Source organism: Tachyglossus aculeatus, chromosome 1 (genome assembly GCF_015852505.1).
Source record: "Tachyglossus aculeatus isolate mTacAcu1 chromosome 1, mTacAcu1.pri, whole genome shotgun sequence".
Taxonomy (NCBI): Eukaryota; Metazoa; Chordata; class Mammalia; order Monotremata; family Tachyglossidae; genus Tachyglossus; species Tachyglossus aculeatus.
Genome location: NC_052066.1, coordinates 23,741,982 through 23,765,088, shown reverse-complemented (window position 1 = coordinate 23,765,088; position 23,107 = coordinate 23,741,982). Strand labels below are relative to the sequence as shown.

The 23,107-nt window shown below is 45.4% G+C and overlaps 1 non-coding gene across 1 annotated transcript; it reads left to right on the top strand.

Moving 5' to 3' along the window:
- The first annotated feature begins 20,439 nt into the window (after positions 1-20,439).
- LOC119935608 lies at positions 20,440-20,577 on the top strand. The gene has a single exon (XR_005453398.1). It is a non-coding gene; the product is annotated as a small nucleolar RNA SNORA7 (small nucleolar RNA).
- Positions 20,578-23,107: the final 2,530 nt, after the last annotated feature.

The following is a 23,107-nucleotide window of genomic DNA, read 5'->3' as shown; positions in this document are numbered from 1 at the left end:
AGGAAAGGCCTCCTGGAGGAGGTGAGCTCTCAGCAGGGCCTTGAAGGGAGGAAGAGAGCTAGCTTGGCGGGTGGGCAGAGGGAGGGCATTCCAGGCCCGGGGGATGACGTGGGCCGGGGGTCGATGGCGGGACAGGCGAGAACGAGGTACGGTGAGGAGATTAGCGGCAGAGGAGCGGAGGGTGCGGGCTGGGCTGGAGAAGGAGAGAAGGTGGGTGAGGTAAGAGGGGACGAGGTGATGGACAGCCTTGAAGCCGAGGGTGAGGAGTTTCTGCCTGATGTGCAGATTGATTGGTAGCCACTGGAGATTTTTGAGGAGGGGAGTAATATGCCCAGAGCGTTTCTGGACAAAGATAATCCGGGCAGCAGCATGAAGTATGGATTGAAGTGGAGAGAGACATGAGGATGGGGGATCAGAGAGCAGGCTGGTGCAGTAGTCCAGACGGGATAGGATGAGAGCTTGAATGAGCAGGGTAGCGGTATGGATGGAGAGGAAAGGGCGGATCTTGGCAATGTTGCGGAGCTGAGACCCACAGGTTTTGGTGACGGCTTGGATGTGAGGGGTGAATGAGAGAGCGGAGTCGAGGATGACACCAAGGTTGTGGGCTTGTGAGACGGGAAGGATGGTAGTGCCGTCAACAGAGATGGGAAAGTCAGGGAGAGGACAAGGTTTGGGAGGGAAGACAAGGAGTTCAGTCTTCGACATGTTGAGCTTTAGGTGGCGGGCAAACTTCCAGATGGAGATGTCCTGAAGGCAGGAGGAGATGCGAGCCTGGAGAGAGGGGAAGAGAGCAGGGGCAGAGATGTAGATCTGGGAGGCATCAGCGTAGAGATGATAGTTGAAGCCGTGGGAGCGAATGAGGTCACCAAGGGAGTGTGTGTAGATCGAGAACAGAAGGGGACCAAGCACTGAACCTTGGGGAACCCCCACAGTAAGAGGATGGGAGGGGGAGGAGGCGCCTGCAAAACAGACTGAGAAAGAACAACCGGAGAGATAAGAGGAGAACCAGGAGAGGACGGAGTCTGTGAAGCCAAGGTCAGATAGGGTGTTGAGGAGAAGGGGGTGGTCCACAGTGTCGAAGGCAGCTGAGAGGTCGAGGAGGATTAGGACAGAGTATGAGCCGTTGGATTTGGCAAGCAGGAGGTCATTGGTGACCTTTGAGAGGGCAGTTTCCATGGAATGTAGGGGACGGAAGCCAGACTGGAGGGGGTCGAGGAGAGAGTTGTTGTTGAGGAATTCTAGGCAGTGCATGTAGACAACTCGTTCAAGGAGTTTGGAAAGGAATGGTAGGAGAGATATGGGGCGATAACTAGAAGGTGAGGTGGGGTCAAGAGAGGGTTTTTTTAGGATGGGAGAGACATGGGAATGTTTGAAGGCAGAGGGGAAGGAACCAGTGGAGAGTGAGTGGTTGAAGATGGAAGTTAAGGAGGGGAGAAGGGATGGAGCGAGAGATTAACTGTATTTATTATTTATTATTTATTTATTATTTACTGTAATTAATAATTGTAATAATAATGAATATTCTTGTGCTTTTTGAGCACTTATTAGGTGTCCCAGCACCATGCTAAACTCAGTACCAAATAATAATTATAGTAATAATAATGGTATTTGCTAAATGCTTACTATGTGCCAGGCACTGTTCTAAGCACTGAGGTAGATTCAAGATAATTGAGTTGGACCCTATCCCACACAGGGCTCAGTCTTAATCCCCAATTTACAGATGAGGCAAATGACTTGCCCAAGGTCACACTGCAGGTAAGTGGAGGAAGCGGCATTGGAACCTAGGTCCTTTATACTCCCAGGCCCGTGCTCTATCTGTTAAACCACAATGCTCCTCTACTCAGCCCAGACACAGTGCCTGGCATATCCAGGCACATATGAGAAGCAGTGTGGCTCAGTGGAAAGAGCACGGGCTTTGGAGTCAGAGTTCAAATTCTGGCTCCGCCAACTGTCAGCTGTGTGACTTTGGGCAAGTCACTAAACTTCTCTGTGCCTCAGTTACCTCATCTGGAAAATGAGGATTAAGATTGTGAGCCCCCCGTGGGACAATTTGATCACCGTGTAACCTCACCAGCGCTTAGAACAGTGCTTTGCACATAGTAAGTGCTTAATAAATGCCATCATCATTATTATTATTATTATGCAGGGCTCACAGTCCATGAAAAGCCCCTTCCTTCCCACCCAACAGCTACTTCCCTGGTCCAAGCTCCTATCTTATTACAGAGAGGAAATCACTCCTCATTTCAGTTTATCATCCACATTGCCACTTGTATCATAATAATAATAACGATGGTATTTGTTAAGCACTTATTATGTGCAAAGCACTGTTCTAAGCACTGGAGGGACACAAGGTGATCAGGTTGTCCCACGTGGGGCTCACAGTCTTAATCCCCATTTTACAGATGAGGGACCTGAGGCCCAGAGAAGTGAAGTGACTTGCCCAAAGTCACACAGCACTGACAACTGGCGGAGCTGGAGTTTGAAATCTTGACCTCTGACTCCAAAGCCCGTGCTCTTTCTGCTGAGCCATGTATCTTCTTGAAGCATCACTTGCCACACTTTCATTTATTCATTCATTCAACTGTAGTTAGTGAGTGCTTATTTTGTGCAGAGCACTATACTAAGCACTTGGAAAGTACAATTCGGCAACAGATAGAGACAATCCCTACCCAACAACGGGCTCACAGTCTCTCCACTATCCTTAACAACCTGAAAAGCCACTCTCTTTCAGCTTGGAGCATGAACACCTTTTTTAAAATGGTATTTGATAATAATAATAAATAATAATAATAATAATAATAATAATAATGATAATGATGGCATTTGTTTAGAACTGTGCTAGGCACTGTTCTAAGCACTGGGGTAGATACAAAATAATCAGGTTGGACACAGTCTCTGTCCCACATAGGGCTGACAGTCTTAATCCCCATTTTTCAGATGAGGGCACTGAGGCACAGAGAAGTTAAGTGACTTGCCCAAGTTCACATGGCAGACAAGTGGAGGAGCCAGGATGACCCTCTGACACCCGGCCAGTGCTCCCTCCCTTAGGTCATGCTGCTTTTTCAAGCACTATTCTAAGGGGTGGGGATAGGTGTCAAGCACTGTCAAGTGTTGCGATAGACACAAATTAATCAGGCCCAATTCACTCCTTTTCCCATGTGGAGTTCACAGTCTAGTATGTGGGAGAACAAGAATTGAATCCCCATTTGGCAGTTGAAGAAACTGAGCCCATTGTTGGGTAGGGACCATCTCTATATGTTGCCAACTTGTACTTCCCAAGTGCTTAGTACAGTGCTCTGCACACAGTAAGCACTCAATAAATATGATTGAATGAATACTACTAATACTACTAATATCAATCAATCAATCAATCAATCAATCGTATTTATTGAGCGCTTACTATGTGCAGAGCACCGTACTAAGCGCTTGGGAAGTACAAATTGGCAACACATAGAGACAGTCCCTACCCAACAGTGGGCTCACAGTCTAAAAGGGGGAATAATAATAATGATAATAATTAATTATTATCATTAATAATAATAATAATGGCGTTTATTTATCAGTAATAATAATAATGGCGTTTATTAAGCGCTTACTATGTGCAAAGCACTGTTCTAAGTGCTGGGGAGGTTACAAGGTGATCAGGTTGTACCACGGGGGGCTCACAGCCTTCATCCCCATTTTGCAGATGAGGCAACTGAGGCACAGAGAAGTTAAGTGACTTGCCCAAGGTCACACAGCAGCCACGTGGCGGAGGCGGGATTAGAACCCATGACCTCTGACTCCCAAGCCCGTGCTCTAGCCACTGACCCATGAATGAATGAATGAATGAATGTACTTCCCAAGCGCTTAGTACAGTCTATGCACACAGTAAGTGCTCAATAAATATGATTGATTGATTGATTGAATGAGGCACAGAGAACTGAAATCACTTGTCCATGTTCACACAGCGGAGCCGAGATTAGGATCAGATCCATTTGCTCCCAGGCCAGTGTTTTACCCACTATATATCAGTGGTATTTCTTGAGCACTGCTGTGTGCAGAGCACTGTACTAAGCGCTTGGGAGAATAATAGACATGTTCCCTGCCCAGATTGAGCTTGCAGTCTAGAGGAGTTTACAGTCAGAGGTTATCCTGCTTCCCAAGACAGTCCTTCCTATTGACTTTGAGGTTCTCTACCAGCTTCCTCACACAGATCAGCTCTTTCCAACCATTACTCCCTGGCTCACACTCTTCAGTCGGTCAGGGAATCATATTTACTGAGTGCTTACTGCATGCAGAGCATTGTACTAAGCTCTGGGGAGGGTACCAGCTCTGTTCTATTCATTCATTCATTCAATCGTATTTATTGAGTGCTTGCTGTGTGCAGAGCACTGTACTAAGCACTTGGGAAGTACAAGTTGGCAACATATAGAGACGGTCCCTACCCAACAGTGGGCTCACAGTCTAGAAGGGGGAGACAGAGAAAAAAGCAAAACATATTAACAAAAGAAAATAAATAGAATAAATATGTACAAATAAAATAAATAAATAAATGAATAGAGTAATAAATACATACAAACATATATACATATATACAGGTGCTGTGAGGAGGGGAAGGAGGTAAGGCAGGGGGATGGGGAGGGGGAGGAGGGGGCTCAGTCTGGGAAGGCCTCCTGGAGGAGGTGAGCTCTCAGTAGGGCCTTGAAGGGAGGAAGAGAGCTAGCTTGGCGGATGTGTTCTAGACTGTGAGCCCGTTGTTGGGTAGGGACCGTCTTTATATGTTGCCAACTTGTACTTCGCAAGCGCTTAGTACTAGTCCTCCGCACACAGTAAGTGTTCAATAAATATGATTGAATGAATGAATGAATGAATGTTGTATGGTTATACTGTACTCTCCCAAACACTTAGTACAGTGATCTGCACTCAGTAAGCCTTCAGTAAATGCCACTGATTACTTAGACTATCCCCTCCTATTTAGACACTTCCTTCCTAATTAATTATAATAATAATAATAATGGCATTTGTTAAGCACTTACTATGTGCAAAGCACTGTTCTAAATGCTGGGGAGGATACAAGGTGATCAGGTTGTCCCACGTGGGGGTCAGTCGTAATTCCCATTTTACTGATGAGGTAACTGAGGCACAGAGAGAAGTCAAGTGACTTGCCCAAAGTCACACAGCTGACAATTGCAGAGGCTGGATTTGAATCCATGACCTCTGACTCCAAAGCCCGTGCTCTTTCCATTGAGCCGTGCTGCTTCTCTAGTAGATTGTGAGCCTCATGTGGAACAGGGACTGTGTTCCATCTGATTATTTTGTTGCTACCCCAGCACTTACAACTGAATTCATCAATCGTATTTATTGTAGCGCTTACTGTGTGCAGAGCACTGTACTAAGCACTTGGGAAGTACAAGTTGGCAACACATAGAGACGGTCCCTACCCAACAGCGGGCTCACAGTCTAGAAGGGGGAGACAGACAACAAAACATATCAACAAAATAAAATAAATAGAATAAATATGTACAAATAAAATAAATAAATAGAGTAATAAATACGTACAAACATATTTACATATATACAAGTGCTGTGGGGAGGGGAAGGAGGTAAGGTGGAGAGGAGGGGGAGAGGAATGAATGAATGAATACAATATAACAATATACCAGACTGTAGAAGTCAAGAAGGGAGTTGAAGTTGAGAAAGTAGAGGCAGCAGATATGTACAATGCATGTGAAAAGTTTGGGCAGAAGCGTGAGAGAAGAAATCGAGCTGTAGCTGGATTGTCCAGTGGGGTCCCGAGAAGTGGGGTTTTTGTGTGTTTGGTTTTTTTCTTTAGGAAAAAGGAGGTGTGGAAATGTTTGAGTGCAGATGGGATGGAGGTATCTTGAAAGTGAATGGTTTAAGAAGGCATTCATCAATCAATCAATCAATCGTATTTATTGAGCGCTTACTATGTGCAGAGCACTGTACTAAGCGCTTGGGAAGTACAAATTGGCAACACATAGAGACAGTCCCTACCCAACAGTGGGCTCACAGTCTAAAAGGGAAGCACAGTCATGGAGGGAAGAGTGGAGGCAGCGCTTAGTGTACTAAGTGCTTAGTACAGTGCTGTGCACACAGTAAGCACTCAATAAATACGATTGAATGAATGAATGCAGGTGTTTCTACAAAGCAAGAAGGGATGGGATCAGATACACAGATTTTTGGAAGCAGGTGGGTGATCTTTTGAGCGATGGTGTGAAGGATGAGAGTGGATGTGGTGATGGGAGGGAGTTAGGAAGATGGGTTATTTTGGTTTTGACTGGCTGCAAGGCTGTAGCTTCCAGGCCCCAGATCTGAGAGGCTGCAGGGTCCAGGCCCTGGATATGAGATACTGAAGCTTCCAGGCCTTGGGACCCTAGAGGCTGTAGCATCCCGGCCCCAGACCTGAGGGGCTGCAGCCTCCCAATCACCAAACTTGCTCTCTTCCCCCTTCAAAACCCTATGGAGAGCTCACCTCCTCCAGGGGTCCTTCCCAGATTGAGCCCCCCCTTTTCCTCTGCTCCTCCTCCCCTCCCCATCACCCCATTCCCTCCCTTTGCTCTATGCCCTTCCCCACCCCACAATACTTGTGTATATTTGTACATATTTACTATTCTATTTATTTTATTAATGATGTGTATATATCTATAATTCTGTTTATCTATTTTGATGCTATTGATGCCTGTCTACTTGTTTTGTTGTCTGTCTCCCCCTCATAGACTGAGAGCCCATTGTTGGGTAGGGATTGTCTCTGTTGCCAAATTGTACTTTCCAAGCGCTTAGTACAGTGCTCTGCACACAGTAAGCACTCCATAAATACAAATGAATGAATGAATGAACAGACGTAATCCATGCCCACAACGAGCTGACAATCTGGAATGGGAGACAGACATTAATTTAAATAAATAAAATTACAAATACATACATACATGATGTGGGGCTGGGTGGGTAGCAAAGGTGAATAAAGGGAGCAAGGCAAGGTGCCGCAGAAGGGAGTTGCAGAAGTGGAAAGGAGGGCTTAGTCACGGAAGGCCTCTTGGAGGAGGCGTGCCTCCAATAAGACTTCGCAGGTGGAGAAGGTCATTGTCCATCAGATATGAAGAGGGAGGATGTCCCAGGCCAGCAGCAGAATGTGCGTGAGCGGTTGGCGGTGAGCTAGATGAGATCACAGTACAGTGAGTAGGTTAGCAATAGAGGAGCAAACCTTGCGGGCTGGTTTGTAGTAGGAGCATAGCAAAGTGAAGTAGGAGGGGGCAGCATTCAATCGTATTTACTGAGAGCTTACTGTGTGCAGAGCACTGTACTAAGCGCTTGAGAAGTACAAGTTGGCAACATATAGAGACAGTCCCTACCCAACAGTGGGCTCACAGTCTAGAAAGGGGAGACAGAGAACAAAACAAAACATATTAACAAAATATAATAAATAGAATAAATATGTACAAATAAAATAAGTAAATAAATGGAGTAATAAATGCATACGAACATATACATATATACAGGTGCTGTGGAAGGGGAAGGAGGTAAGGCGGGGGGATGGGGAAGGGGAGGAAGGGGAGGAGGGGGAGAGAAAGAAGGGGGCTCAATCTGGGAAGGCCTCCTTGAGGAGGTGAGCTCTCAGTGGGTCCTTGAAGGGAGGAAGAGAGCTAGCTTGATGGATGTGCGGAGGGAGGGCATGCCAGGCCAGGGGGAGGACGTGGGCCGGGGGTCGATGATGGGACAAGCGAGAATGAGGCACGGTGAGGAGATTAGCAGCAGAAGAGTGGAGGGTGCGGGCTGGGCTGTAGAAGGAGAGAGGGGAGGTGAGGCAGGAGGGGGCGAGGTGATGGACAGCCTTGAAGCCGAGGGTGAGGAGTTTTTGTCTGATGCGTAGGTTGATTGGTAGCCACTGGAGATCTTTGAGGAGGGGAGTAACATGCCCAGAGTGTTTCTGGACAAAGACGATCCGGGCAGCGGCGTGAAGTATGGATTGAAGTGGGGAGAGACAAGAGAATGGGAGATCGGAGAAGAGGCTGATACAGTAATCCAGACGGGATAGGATGAGAGCTTGAATGAGCAGGGTAGCAGTTTGGATGGAGAGGAAAGGGTGAATCTTGGCAATGTTGCGGAGGTGACACCGGCAGGTTTTGGTGACAGCTTGGATGTGAGGGGTGAACGAGAGGGTGGAGTCGAGGATGACACCAAGGTTGCGGGCTTGTGAGACGGGAAGGTTGGTAGTGCCATCAACAGTGATGGTAAAGTCAGGGAGAGGGCAGGGTTTGGGAGGGAAGACAAGGAGTTCAGTCTTGGACATGTTGAGTTTTAGGTGATGGGCAGACATCCAGATGGAGATGTCCTGAAGGCAGGAGGAGATGCGAGCCTGGAGGGAGGGAGAGAGAGCAGGGGCAGAGATGTAGATTTGGGTGTCATCAGCGTAGAGACGATAGTTAAAACCGTGGGAGTGAATGAAGTCACCAAGGGAGTGAGTGTAAATCGAGAACAGAAGGGGACCAAGAACTGAACCTTGAGGAGCCCCTACAGTAAGGGGATGGGAGGGGGAGGAGGAGCCTGCAAAACAGACTGAGAATGAATGGCCAGAGAGATAAGAGGAGAACCAGGAGAGGACAGAGTCTGTGAAGCCAAGGTTGGATAGCGTCTTGAGGAGAAGGGGGTGGTCCACGGTGTCGAAGGCAGCTGAGAGGTCGAGGAGGATTAGGATAGAGTAGGAGCCATTGGATTTGGCAAGCAGGAGGTCATTGGTGACCTTTGAGAGGGCGGTTTCCATGGAATGTAGGGGACGGAAGCCAGATTGGACGGGGTTGAGGAGAGAGTTGGCGTTGAGAATTTGAGGCAGCGCATGTAGACGACTCGTTCAAGGAGTTTGGAAAGGAATGGTAGGAGGGAGATGGGGTGATAACTAGAAGTTGAGGTGGGGTCAAGAGGGTTTTTTTTAGGATAGGAGAGACGTGGACATGTTTGAAGGCAGAGGGGAAGGAACCAATGGAGAGTGAGCAGTTGAAGATGGAAGTTAAGGAGGGGAGAAGGGACAGAGCGAGAGATTTTATAAGATTTCATTGGCTTTAAAGCCACTGGTGAGGAGTTTCAGTCCTCCTAAGATCAGCTTCTAAACTACACCTCAACTCCCCCACCTCTACCTGCACTTCTCTCAGTTGCTGATGGCCCAGATAGGGGACACTGGAGTCCTGGTGTGGTGGTGGAGTTTTGGGCTTCATGGGCGCAGCCTCATTTTCTGCCCATCAATTTCCCCTTCGATATTTGTGTTCTTTTGAAGACTTGCTGTCCCATAAACATTTTCTTCATCATAATGATTGTGGTAATTGTTAAGCCCTAGGTGACAAACACTGTACTAAGCGCTGGGTTAGATACAAGTTGATCCAGCCGGGCATTCTCCCTGTCCCACACAGGTCTCACATTCGAAGTGTGGGAGTGGGAACACTTGTTGAATCCCCATTTTACAGATGAGGCAACTGAAGCACAGAGAAGCAAAGTGACATCTCCTAAGTCACACAGCAGGCCTATGGCAGAGCCAGGAATAGAACCCAGAGAATAATAATTATGGTATTTATTAAGTACTTACTCTGTGCCCAGCACTGCACTACAGCACTTAGTACAGTGCTTGGCACATAGTAAGCATTTAACAAATACCATAATTTCTTTTAATTTATTTTTTCAGTCCTGGGGTAGCAACAAGATAATCAGATGGGAAAGCAGTCCCTGTTCCATATGGGGCTTATAATATAATTAGGAAGGTAGAGTCTAAATAGGAGGGGATAGTCTAATTAATCAGTGGTATTTACTGAAGGCTTACTGAGTGTGGTTCACTGTACTAAGTGTTTGGGAGAGTACAGTATAACCATACAACAGAGCTGGTAGACACATTCCCTAAGTCTAAGTAGGAGGGTACAATTTAAGTAATAATAATAATAATGATAATGATGATGTCATTTGTCAAGTGCTTACTATGTACCAAGCACTGCTCTAAGCACTGGGGTAGATGCAAGGTAATCAAGCTGACCCATGTGGGGCTCACAGTCTCAATCCCCATTTTCCAGATGAGGTAACTGAGGCCCAGAAAAGTGAAGTGACTTCCCCAAGGCCACAGAGCAGACAAATGGAGGAGCCGGGATTAATAATAATGATGATGGTATTTGTTAAGCACTTATTATGTGCCAAGCACTTTTCTAAGCGCTGGGGTAGATACAGGGTCATCAAGTTGTCCCACTTGGGGCTCATAGTCTTCATAGAGAAGCAGCGTGGCTCAGTGGAAAGAGCACGGGCTTGGGAGTCAAAGATCATGGGTTCAAATCCCAGCTCCGCCAATTGTCAGCTGTGTGACTTTGGGCAAGTCACTTAACTTCTCTGTGCCTCAGTTACCTCAGCTGCAAAATGGAGATGAAGGCTGTGAGCCCCCCGTGGGACACCCTGATCACCTTGTATCCTTCCCAGCACTTAGAACAGTGCTTTGCGCATAGTAAGCACTTAACAAATGCCATCATTTCTTTATTTTGTGAAGTAGCTTGGATCAGTGGAAAAAGCCCGGGCTTTTGAGTCAGAGGTCATGGGTTCAAATCCCGGCTCCACCACTTGTCAGCTGTGTGATTTTGGGCAAGTCACTTAACTTCTCTGTGCCTCAGTTACCTCAGCTGTAAAATGGGGATGAAGACTGTGAGCCTCCCATGGGACACCCTGATCACCTTGTAACCTCCCCAGCGCTAAGAACAGTGCTTTGCACATAATAAGCACTTAATAAATGCCATAATAATAATAATGATGATGGCATTTGTTAAGCACTTACTATGTGCAAAGCACTGTTCTAAGCGCTGGGGGGGATACAAGATGATCAGTTTGTCCCACGTGGGGCTCACAGTCTTAATCCCCATTTTGCAGATGAGGTAACTGAGGCTCAGAGAAGTCAAGTGACTTGCCCAAGGTCACACAACAGACATGTGGTGGAGCTGGGATTTGAACCCATGACCTCTGACTCCAAAGCCTGTGCTCTTTCCACTGAGCCACGCTGCTTCTCACTACTATTACTATTATTATTCGTTATTACTATTATTATTCATTCCCATTTTACAGATGAGGTAACTGAGTCAAGTGGCTTGCCCAAGGTCACCCACGACCGCTGGCTCCCCAGCCTGTGCTCTTTCCCCTAAGCCACGCTGCTTTTCTAGAATAAGAGGGAATGGTCTAAGTTGGAGAAAGCAGTTCTCTGACACCCAGGAACACTGCTTTTTCTACTAGGCCAACTTGTACTTTCCAAGTGCTTAGTACAGTGCTCTGCACACAGTAAGTGCTCAATAAATACGATTGATTGATTGATTGATTGCTTCCTCTGTCGGCTAGGCCCCATAGGTCCTAATGGAAAATCATCTACCACAGTGCTCTTGTGTACACATACACTCCAAGTGCTTAGTGCAGTGTTCTGCACAAAGTAAGCGCTCAATAAACATGACTGAATGAATACCATACCCTCCCTTTCCCCCCTCTCATGCACACATAATAATAATAATAATAATAATAATGGCATTTATTAAGTGCTTGCTATGTGCAAAGCACTGTTCTAAGCGCTGATGCACACACACACATACAACTGTGTATCATTGTGGCCTAGTGGATAGAGCACTGGCCTGGGAGTTAGAAGGACCTGGGTTCTAATTCCGGCTCTGCCCCTTGTATGCTGTGGGTCCTTGGGCAAGTCACTTAACTTCTCTGTGCCTCAGTTCCCTCATTTGTAAAATGGGGATGAAGTCTGTAAGCCTCATGTGGGATAGGGACCGTGTCCAACCTGATTACCTCATATCTTCTAGACTGTGAGCCCACTGTTGGGTAGAGACCGTCTCTATATGTTGCCAACTTGTACTGCTTAGTACGGTGCTCTGTACACAGTAGGCGCTCAATAAATACGATTGAATGAATGAATGAATCTACCACAGCACTTAGAACAGTGCCTGGCACCTAGTAAATGGAAGCAGTGTGGCTCAGTGGAAACAGCCCGGGCTTTGGAGTCAGAGGTCATGGGTTCGAATCCCGGCTCCACCACTTGTCAGCTGTGTGACTTTGGGCAAGTCACTTCACTTCTCTGGGCCTCAGTTCCCTCATCTGTAAAATGGGGATTAAGACTGTGAGCCCACCGTGGGACAACCTGATCACCTTGTAACCTCCCCAGCGCTTAGAACAGTGCTTTGCACATAGTAAGCGCTTAATAAATGCCATAAAATAATGCTTAACAAATGCCATAAAAACAAAAGAAACAAAGAGATATTTGTCGATGGGAGGGGTATTTTTGGTGGGATCAGGCAACCTGCCCCCACGTAGCAGCAGCATGACTAGTGGCTAGATCATGGGCCTGGGAGTTGGAAGATCGTGGGTTCTAATTCTGGCTCCTCTATTTGTCTGCTGCCTCACGTACCTCATCTGTAAAATTGGGATTGAGACTGTGAGCCCCATCTGGGACGAGGGACTGCGTCCAACCCGATTTGCTTGTATCCACCTCAGTGCTTAGTACAGTGCCTGGTACATAGTAAGTGCTTAATAAATGCCATAATTAGAAGATCAGCATGGCCTAGTGGATGGAGCATGTGAATGGGAGTCAGAAGGTCATGGGTTCCAGTACCAGCTCTACCACTGTCTGCTAAGTGACCATGGGCAAGTCATTTACCTTCTCTGTGCCTCAGTTCCTTCATCTGTAAAATGGGAATTAAGACTGTGAGCCCTATTTGGACAGGGACTGAGTCCAACCTGAATGTCTTGTACCTACCCCAGTGCATAGTAGAGTGCCTGGCACATAGTAAATGCTTAACAAATACCATAATTATTATTATAACAAGGGAGAAGCAGCGTGGCTCAGTGGAAAGAGCCCTGGCTTTGGAGTCAGAGGTCGTGGGTTCAAATCCCCTTCCGCCACTTGTCAGCTGTGTGACTTTGGGCAAGTCACTTAACTTCTCTGGGCCTCAGTTACCCCATCTGTAAAATGAAGATGAAGACTGTGAGCCCCCCGTGGGACAACCTGATCACCTTGTAACCTCCCCAGCGCTTAGAACAGTGTTTTGCACGTAGTAAGCACTTAATAAATGCCATAAAAAAGGGGGATTAGGGGCGTCTCAGCCTTGTAGTGCCCATTTTTTCCTGGAGGAAGCCCAAAGGGTATTACCACAGACACAGACAAATCCCCCTCCAGGACCCCAAATCCAGTAAAAGAAATTTCCAGGAAGACAAGATGATGAAACGTAACTTTATGAAATTGCATGGAAAAGGTAGTAAACTGTCTGTTAATGACCTGGGCGGTGAGTTGCTCAGTCCAGGAAATAGAAATCATGCAAATGAGGGCAGGTCAGAGAAGAGCAATAAAACGATTAAGAGCATCTAGAGATTGACTTATGGAGAAAGATCAGAAGAGTTTAAACGCTCAAAGCCTGGCTAAAAGGTAACTAAGGGGAAGGAGATAATGATCTGCAAATATTTGAAAGGTGTAAAGAGGGAGAGGATTTATTGAGGAGACTAAAGGGGATCTAAACATTTAGAATAAATGAGATGAAAAGAAGAACAGAATAATCTCAGCTGCGTTTAGAAAATTTGCTGACAGAACTATTACATTGATGTATGTTCTCCCTAGGGATATGGCAAAGCCTGCATTCCTTGGAACAATAATAATAATGATGATAATAATAATAATAATTAAGCACTTAAGATGCCAGGCCGGGTGTTGATCCACTGGTGAAGGCTCTGCTCTAGGAATTAGGTGTCCTGGGTTCTATGAGAAGCAACATGGCCTAGTGAGTCTGGAAGTCAGAAGGTCATGGGTTCTAATCCTGACTCTGCCATTTGTCTGCTCTGTGCCTTTGGACAAGTCACTTCACTTCCCTGGGCCTCAGTCACCTCATTTGTAAAATGGGGATTAAGACTGTGAGCCCTACATGGGACAGGGACTGTGTCCAACCTGATTTGCTTGTATTCCACCACAGCACTTAGTACAACACCCAGAACATAGGGAGCACTTAATAAATATAACAATTATTATTATTATTGTTAATCTCTGTTCCGTTTATAGCCTGTTAAGGGCAAAGACTACTCATTCATTCATTCAGTCAGTCGTGCACCTTCCTGTGTGCTGCACCTATGCTTGTTCATTCAATTGTGTTTATTGAGCACTTACTGTGTGCAGAGCACTGTACTAAGTGCTTTGTCTGTGCCTCAACGGGATTGCGTGTGATGGGGATGAGAAAATGTCATTGGCACTGGACAAACCACTAGCACTCTAATAATCAATCAATCAATCATATTTATTGAGTGCTTCCTGTGTGCAGAGCACTGTACTAAGTGCTTGAGAAGTACAAGTCGGTAACACATAGAGACAGTCCCTACTCAACAGCGGGCTTACAGTCTAGAAGGGGGAGACAGAGAACAAAACCAAACATACTAACAAAATAAAATAAATAGAATAGATATGTACAAGTAAGATAAATAAATAACTAAATAAATAAATAAATAAATAAATAAATAAATAAATAAATAGAGTAATAAATATGTACAAACATATATACGTATATACAGGTGCTGTGGGGAAGGGAAGGAGGAAAGATGGGGGAGATGGAGAGGGGGATGAGAGGGAGAGGAAGGAAGGGGCTCATAATGATGATGGTATTTGCTAAGCACTTACTATGTGCAAAGCACTGTTCTAAGCACTGGGGAGGTTACAAGGTGATCAGGTTGTCCCACTTGGGGCTCACAGTTTTAATCCCCATTTTCCAGATGAGGTACTGAGGCACAGAGAAGTGAAGTGACTTGCCCAAAGTCACACAGCTGTCAGTTGGTGGAGCAGGGATTTGAACCCGTGACCTCTGACTTCAAAGCCGGTGCTCTTTCCACTGAGCCATGCTGCTTCTCCAATCAATTCCTCCATGCCGATTTTCAATCCTGAAGTCTCAGAACTGAAGCTCATTAGTCATTAATATTAGCAACACTTGTTGAGGATGAGATTCCATCTATGATATAATAATTGTGTTTTATTTGTTAAGTGCTTACTATGTAACAGGCACTGTAATAGGCACTGTCTCTTTGAATTTCCTTTTCTTTCTACCTCTGCTGCCTGTTCATTATTGGCTTTTTCTTGTAAATTTAAATAAAGAACAGTTTTATTGAAACTTTTCAAGTACCACTGAGAGAAGACGAAGGTAGCACAACCTTGGTCCCCTAGGGGAATAATAATCTATCCCAAATCTACCAAGCATTATTCAATGAATTTGCCTAAGGCTTGTTTTCAACATTGGCTTTCTGAAATGGGTAATTCTCATTAAGTCTAAAGAAAAATGTCAAATTCAATGGTTCCTTTGAAGGCAGTTTTTATTCTGAATAATTGGCCAGAAATAACCTAGAAAACGTTTGAGCATAATCTGCTTTTGTCTGCACTGTAATTTTTTATGGATAAGGATATATCAGCTCTAATTATCATGTACTTAACCTAATACTTAGGACAGTGCTTGGTTCATAGTAAACATTTAATAAATACAATTAATCCTTAATGCTTAATAATTACAATTAATACTTAACTTATTAACACAATAAACACAATTTAACTTTCTGTTTATTGACTAACTATAATTCATTCATTCACTCACTCATTCATTTATCGTATTTATTTAGTGCTTACTCTGTGCAGAGCACTGTACTAAGCACTTGGGAAGTACAAGTTGGCAAAATATAGAGATGGTCCCTTTGCAACAACGGGCTCACAGTCTAGAAGGGGGAGACAGACAACAAAACAAAACATGTGGACAGGTGTCAAGTCGTCAGAACAAATAAAGCTAGATGCACAACATTAACAAAATAAATAGAATAGTAAATATGTACAAGTAAAATAAATAGAGTAATAAATCTGTACAAACATATATTCATGCGCTGTGGGGAGGGGAAGAAGGTAGGGTGGCAGGGATGGGGAGGAGGAGAGGAAAAAGGGGGCTCAGTCTGGGAAGGCCTCTTGGAGGAGGTGAGCTCTCAGTAGGCCTATGAAGGGAGGAAGAGAGCTAGCTTGGTGGATGCGTGGAGGGAGGGCATTCCAGGCTGGGGAAGGATGTGGCCTGGGGGATGACGGGCGGGACAGGTAAGAACAAGGTACAGTGAGGAAGTTAGTGGAGGCAGAGGAGAGAAGGGAGGTGAGGTAGGAGGGGGCGAGGTGACGGACAGCCTTGAAGCCAAGAGCGAGTTTTTGCTTGATGTGTAGGTTGACTGGCAACCACTGGAGATTTTTGAGGAGGGGAGTAACATGCCCAGAGCGTTTCTGCACAAAGATGATCCGGACAGCAGCGTGAAGTACAGACTGAAGTGGGGAGAGACAAGAGGATGGGAGATCAGAGAGGAGGCTGATGCCCATGCTCACAGGGCAGGCATGTGATGGAGCCAGGCTTAGAACCCAGGTCCCCTGTCCCCTAGTCCCTCCCCCGTCACTTAAGCCAGACTGTTGACTGCCATTCCTCCTTTCAAGGCCCTACTGAGAGTTCACCTCCTCCAGGAGGCCTTCCCAGACTGAGCCCTCTCCTTCCTTTCTCCCTCCTCCCCCTCCCTATCCCCCCGCCTTACCTCCTTCCCCTCCCCACAGCACCTGTATATATGTATATGTTTGTATGAATTTATTACTCTATTTTATTTGTGCATATTTATTCTATTTAATTTTGTTAATGTGTTTTGTTTTGTTCTCTGTTTCCCCCTTCTAGACTGTAAGCCCACTGTTGGGTAGGGACCGTCTCTCTATGTTGCCAACTTGTACTTCCCAAGTGCTTAGTACAGTGCTCTGCACACAGTAAGTGCTCAATAAATACGATTGATTGAATGAATGAATGAATTCTCTGCGATTTCCCCCTTCACCAAACCTCCCACCCCTGCCTCAGTTTGCCCGCTGCTGATTGCTGGAACTGCCCCAGAGCTATCGCTGGAGAGAGCAGGGGGTGACAGTGCCAGGAGCTAACCACTTGGGCTCCCATCCTCATGCCAGTCGCCCATGGTGCTCCCGCTTTCTGGAACGCTAGAACATCTGTGCCTGAGACAGAGGGCAGTTCTCTAGGTCCCTGGTTAGGATGAGTAGTGCCAATGCCAGTTCTGTCCATAAGAACCATCTTTTCTTTTCTCCTCTGCTTTCCCTGAGCTACCTCCAGATGCAATTTGTTGGACGTGCATCTGCTTTCTGGAGAAAGGGAAATTCTCCTTTTTCTGCGCCACGTCATCTTCATTCAATTGTATTCATGGAGCGCTTACTGTGTGCAGAGCACTGTACTAAGCATTTGGGAAGTACAATTTGGCAACATATAGAGACAGTCCCTACCCAACAATGGGCTATAATAATGATTGGTATTTGTGGTATTTGTTAACCACAAATGTGCCAAGCACTGAACTAAGCGCTCGGGTCACCGAAAGTTAAGGTCCCAGACGGGGCTCACCATCTAAGTAGGAGGGAGCACAGGCATTGAAGCACAGAGAAGTTAACTAACTTTTCCAAGGTCACACAGCAGGTAAGTGGCAGAGCTGGAATAATAATAATAATAACGATGATGGTACTTGTTAAGCGCTTACTATGTGCCAAGCACAGTTCTAAGTGCTGGAGCACTGTTCTAAGTGCTGGGATTAGGATCTAGGTCCTCTGGCACCCAAGCCCATGCTCTTTTCACCAGGCCTTGCTGCTTCTCACTCAATCATTTAATAAACCAATAGGATTTCTTTAGAAGCACTTACTGCTTCTAAAGAGCACATGCTTGGCTCAGTGGAAAGAGCAGAGGCTTGGGAGTCAGAGTCATGGGTTCTAATCCCGACTGCCATTTATCAGCTTTGTGACTTTGGGTAAATCACTTCACTTCTCTGTGCCTCAGTTACCTCATCTGTAAAATGGGGATTAGGTCTGTGAGCCCCACATGGGACAACCTGATTACCTTGTATCCCCCCCAGTGTTTAGAACAGTGCTTGGCACATGGTAAATGCTTAACAAATACCATCGTTATTATTAGCATTATTATTTAGTGAATATCCCTTTCATTTCAGTTTTGTGTTGCATTTTTTTTTCATAGTACTTGTTAAGCACTTACTATGTGCCAGGCATTGTACTAAGCACTAGGGTAGATTAGAAGATAATCAAGTTGGATATAGTCCATGTCCTTCCTGGGGCTCACAGTCTTAATCCCTATTTTTCAGATGAGGTAACTGAGGCACAGAGAATAATAATAATAATGATGGCATTTGTTAAGTGCTTACTATGTGCAAAGCACTGTTCTAAGCACTGGGGGGAATACAAAGTAATCAGGTTGTCCCACTTGGGGCTCACAGTTTTAATCCCCATTTTACAGATGAGGTAACTGAGGCCCAGAGAAGTTAAGCGACTTGCCCATAGTCACATGGCTGACTAGTGGCGGAGCTGGGATTAGAACCCATGACCTCTGGCTCCCAAGCCCGCGCTCTTTCCACTGAGCCATGCTGCTTCTCAGTGAAGTCACTGAGACTTGTTCAAGGTCACACACAGCAGATGAGTGGTGAAGCTAGGATTAGACTCCAGATGCTCTGACTCTGTAGCTTTTCCCACTAGGTCATGCTGCTTCTCATATAACAACCACAATTATTTAGGTAACTTGGAAAAATCTGATTGTTTCTGAATCTGAATCTCAGTCATTTAGATTTGAGTATCCAGATTTCATGACTTCTTTGGATAATTGCCAAATTTATTTTTCACTTCGTGCCAGAATAGATATGATCTCAGAGGCTTAAATTGAGATTGAGGGAGAAAATGATTGTAAAACAGTTACTTAAAGAAATTCTCCCCACAACTCAGAACAACAAAAAAACCCCCACCTGAACTCACTGTGGACAGGAAATGTGAATTTTACATTGCTGTGTTGTATTTTCCCAAGTGCTAGTACAGTGCCCTGCACATGGTAAGTGCTTAATAAATATGCCCGATTGATTGATTGAAATTGGGCATGCTCTGATCGGCTAGAATCCCAGTTTGTCAAATCTGAGATCAATATCCTCTTTCTTTGGGTCTTTGAGGAGTTGAACAGAGGGAAAAATTAATTATATTAATAATAATAATTGTGTTTTTTGTCAATTACTGACTCTGTGCCAAGCACTGTAGCAGACACGAGATGACAATGTCCCACATGGGGCTCACAATCAAAGTTTGTGGGAGAACTGGTATTAAATCCCCATTTTGTAGATGAGGAAACTGTGGCACAGTGCACCTGAGTGTCCCATGGTCACATAGCAGATACACGGCAGAGCTGGGATTAGAACCCAGGTCCCTTGACTTCCAATCCAGGGAAGCAGCATGGTTTAGTGGAAAGAGTCAGTTTGTGAGTCAGAGGACATGGGTTCTAATCCTGGCTCTGCCACTTGTCTGCTGCATGATCTTGGTTAAGATGCTAAACTTCTCTGTGCCTCAGTTACCTCATCTGTAAAATGGGCTTTAAAACTGTGAGCCCCACATAGGACAACCTGATTACCTTGTATCTACCCCCATGCTTGGCACAGAGTGAGTGTTTAACGAATACCAAAATTATTATTACTATTATTAATATTATTAATAGGCCATGCTGCTTCTCATGCTATTTGTTAAGCACCTAGTGGATAAAGCACTAGCGTAGGAGCCAAAGGACCTGGGTTATCATCTAGGCCTCACCACTTGCCTGCTGTGTGATCTTGGGAAAATCACTTCACTTCTCTGTGCCTAAGTTTCCACAACTGCAAAATGGTGATTCAGTACCTGTTTTCCCTCCTACTTAGACTGTGTGCCCCATGTGGAACCAGGACTGTATCTGGACTGATTAACTTGCATCCACCCTAACACTTTGAACAGTGCTTGACACATAGTAGGTGCTTAATAAATACCATAAAAAATAGAAAAAGGAAGAGTCCCTGTCCCACTGGGAGTCAGTGGAAGATTTAATCTAATCCCAGCTCTGCCAGTTGTCTGCTGTGTGACCTTGGGAGAATCACCTCACTTCTCCATGACTCAGTTATCTCATCTGTAAAATGAGGATTGAGACTGTGAGCCTCACGTGGGACAAGGACTGTGTCCAGCCTGATCACCTTGTATCTACCCCAGTACTTAGAACAGTGCTTGGCACAGAGTAAGTGCTTAACAAATACCATTATTATTAATCCCGATATATTTAATTATAAGGGCAGGGAGAGTGAAAAACAGTTAGTTTGCCTTTGCACAACCAAAGGGAGAAATTGGGAAGTGCCTTGGGTCAGAGAGGGTTGGATATATGCTCAATGCCTTCTTCTGACTGGTGGAGAAACTGTAGGGGAGGAAACTGGAGCTACTAACCCTTCTCAGCAGCCTCCTCTTCTCCAAATCTTATTGGGCTCCTTTAACTTGCTGTTCTCCTTTTCCTGTCCCTCTTTGTCATCCTCCCCGGTAGGAAGCCCCCAAAATGCATATTTACAAAGCAGTTATCTGTCATACCCCTCTCAGGGTCGCATCTGGAGAGTTTCCAGTAGTCTACCGGTCTCAGCTACTGGAGGAAGAGTCAAGCAGAGGCCTACCCTTTCCATTCCTAGCTTGGGCAGTAGCTAGTGAGGAGAAGGCAATCTGCTATAAGTCAAAATTCCCCTGTGCTGGGCAGCAGCGGCATGGGAGAGAGTTGAGGGAGGAGACAAGTTGACTGTGCTGTAATAGGGGATTGTAAACCACTTCTGCATTTTTTATGAAGAAAACTCTGCAGACGAAGGTTAGACATTCTGGGAGAGATGTGTCCGTGGATTCACTATGGGTCAGAGATGGCTCGACACCATTAGACAAGACAATCTGTCATAATGGTGAATTTGTGGGAGGGGGGCTTCATAATGGAACCAAACCACAAGCTCACTCTGGGCAGGGAGATCCACCTATCAATACTGTTGTATTGCACTTTCCCAGGTGCTTATTAATAATAATAATAATAATGATGGCATTTGTTAAGCGCTTACTATGTGCAAAGCACTGTTTTAGACTGTGAGCCCACTGTTGGGTAGGGACTGTCTCTATATGTTGCCAACTTGTACTTCCCAAGCGCTTAGTACAGTGCTCTGCACACAGTAAGCGCTCAATAAATACAGTTGATGATGATGATGTTCTAAGCGCTGGGGAGGTAACAAGGTGATCAGGTTGTCCCACAGGGGGCTCACAGTCTTAATTCCCATTTTGCAGATGAGGGAACTGAGGCACAGAGAAGTGAAGTGACTTGCCCAAAGTCACACAGCTGACAATTGGCTGACTTGGGATTTGAACCCATGACCTCTGACTCCAAAGCCCGGGCTCTTTCCATTGAGCCACGCTGCTTCTCAGAGTGTTCTTCACACAGAAAGCACTCAATGAAAAAACACTGATTGATTAATTAATCAAAAACTTTTAGTACAATACTCTGCATATCATAAGTGCTCAAAAATAGCATTGATTGATTAATAATAATGATAAAAGCATAACCATTTTGGTATTTGTTAAGCCTGTGTGCCAACCGGTGGATGCTAGGGTAGATCAAAGATTGGACACAGGCCCTGTCCAACATGAGGCACAGGGTCTAAGAGGGAGTAAGAATATATATTTATCCTCATTTTATAAAGAAACTGAGGCACAGAGAAGTTAAGTGACTTAAGATCGCAAAACAGGAAAGTATTACAAGCAGCATGGCCTAGTGGATAAGGTCAGGCTTGGGAGTCAGAAGGACTTGGATTCTGCCAGCTGTGAGCCCTTGGGCAAGGCACTTCACTTCTCTATGCCTCAGTTACCTCATCTGTAAAATGGGGATGAAGAATCTGACTATGTCCAACCTTGTATCTACCCCACCAATCAGTACAGTGCCTGGCTCATGCTACACATGGTAAGTGTTACATGGGGCTCAAAGACCTAATCCCCATTTTATAGATGAGATAACTGAGGCCCAGAGAAGTGAAATAATAATAATAATGATAATGATAGCCTTTGTTAAGTGCTTACTGTGTGCAAAGCACTGTTCTAAGCGCTGGGGTGGATATGAGGTGATCAGGTTGTCCCACGTGGGGCTCACAGTCTTAATCCCCATTTAACAGATGAGGGAACTGAGGCACAGAGAAGTTAAGTGACTTGCCCAAAGTCACACAGCTGACAATTGGAGGAACCGGGATTTGAACCCATGACCTCTGACTCCCAAGCCCGTGATCTATCCACTGAACCTGACTTGACCGAGGTCATCATCATCATCATCAATCGTATTTATTGAGCGCTTACTGTGTGCAAAGCACTGTACTAAGTGCTTGGGAAGTACAAATTGGCAACATATAGAGACAGTCCCTACCCAACAGTGGGCTCACAGTCTAAAAGGTCACACAGCAGACAAGTGGGGGAGCCAGGATTGGAACCCAGGTCCTTCTGATTCCCAGGCCCGTGCTCTAGCCACTAAGCCACACTGCTTCCTACCAACTGATCCTGCCGTTTGACCTTGGACAAGTCACAACTTCTCTGTGCTTCAGTTTCCTCATCTTTTAAAATGGGGATTAAATCCCTCCTACCTAAAGTGTGAGCTCAATGTGAGACAGGGACTGTGTCCAGCAACCTGACAACTTAGTATTTACACCAACCCTTAGAATGGTGCTTGGCACATAGTAAATGCTGAACAAATACCTTAATTAATTAATGTTAACTAATACCATTAAAAAATAGCAGCAGAGGATAAGGATCTGTACATAAGTGCTGGGGAGGTGGTGAGGGTGATAGTAATAATAATAATAATGGCATTTATTAAGCACTTACTATGTGCCAAGCACTGTTCTAAGTGCTGGGGAGGTTACAAGGTGATCACATTGTCCCACGGGGGCTCAAAGTCTTAATCCCCATTTTACAGATGAGGGAACTGAGGCCCAGAGAAGTTAAGTGACTTTCCCAAAGTCACACAGCTGACACTTGGCAGAGACAGGATTTGAACCCATGACCTCTGACTCCAAAGCCCAGGCTCTTTCCACTGAGCCACGCTGCTTCTCTGCTTCTTCTCTAGTAGTAATAATAGTAGTACTTAGCATGGGCCTGAGAGTTAGAAGGACCTGTGTTCTAATCCCGCTTACGACGTCTGCTGGATGACCTTGGACAAGTCACTTAACTTCTCTGTACCTCAGTTACCTC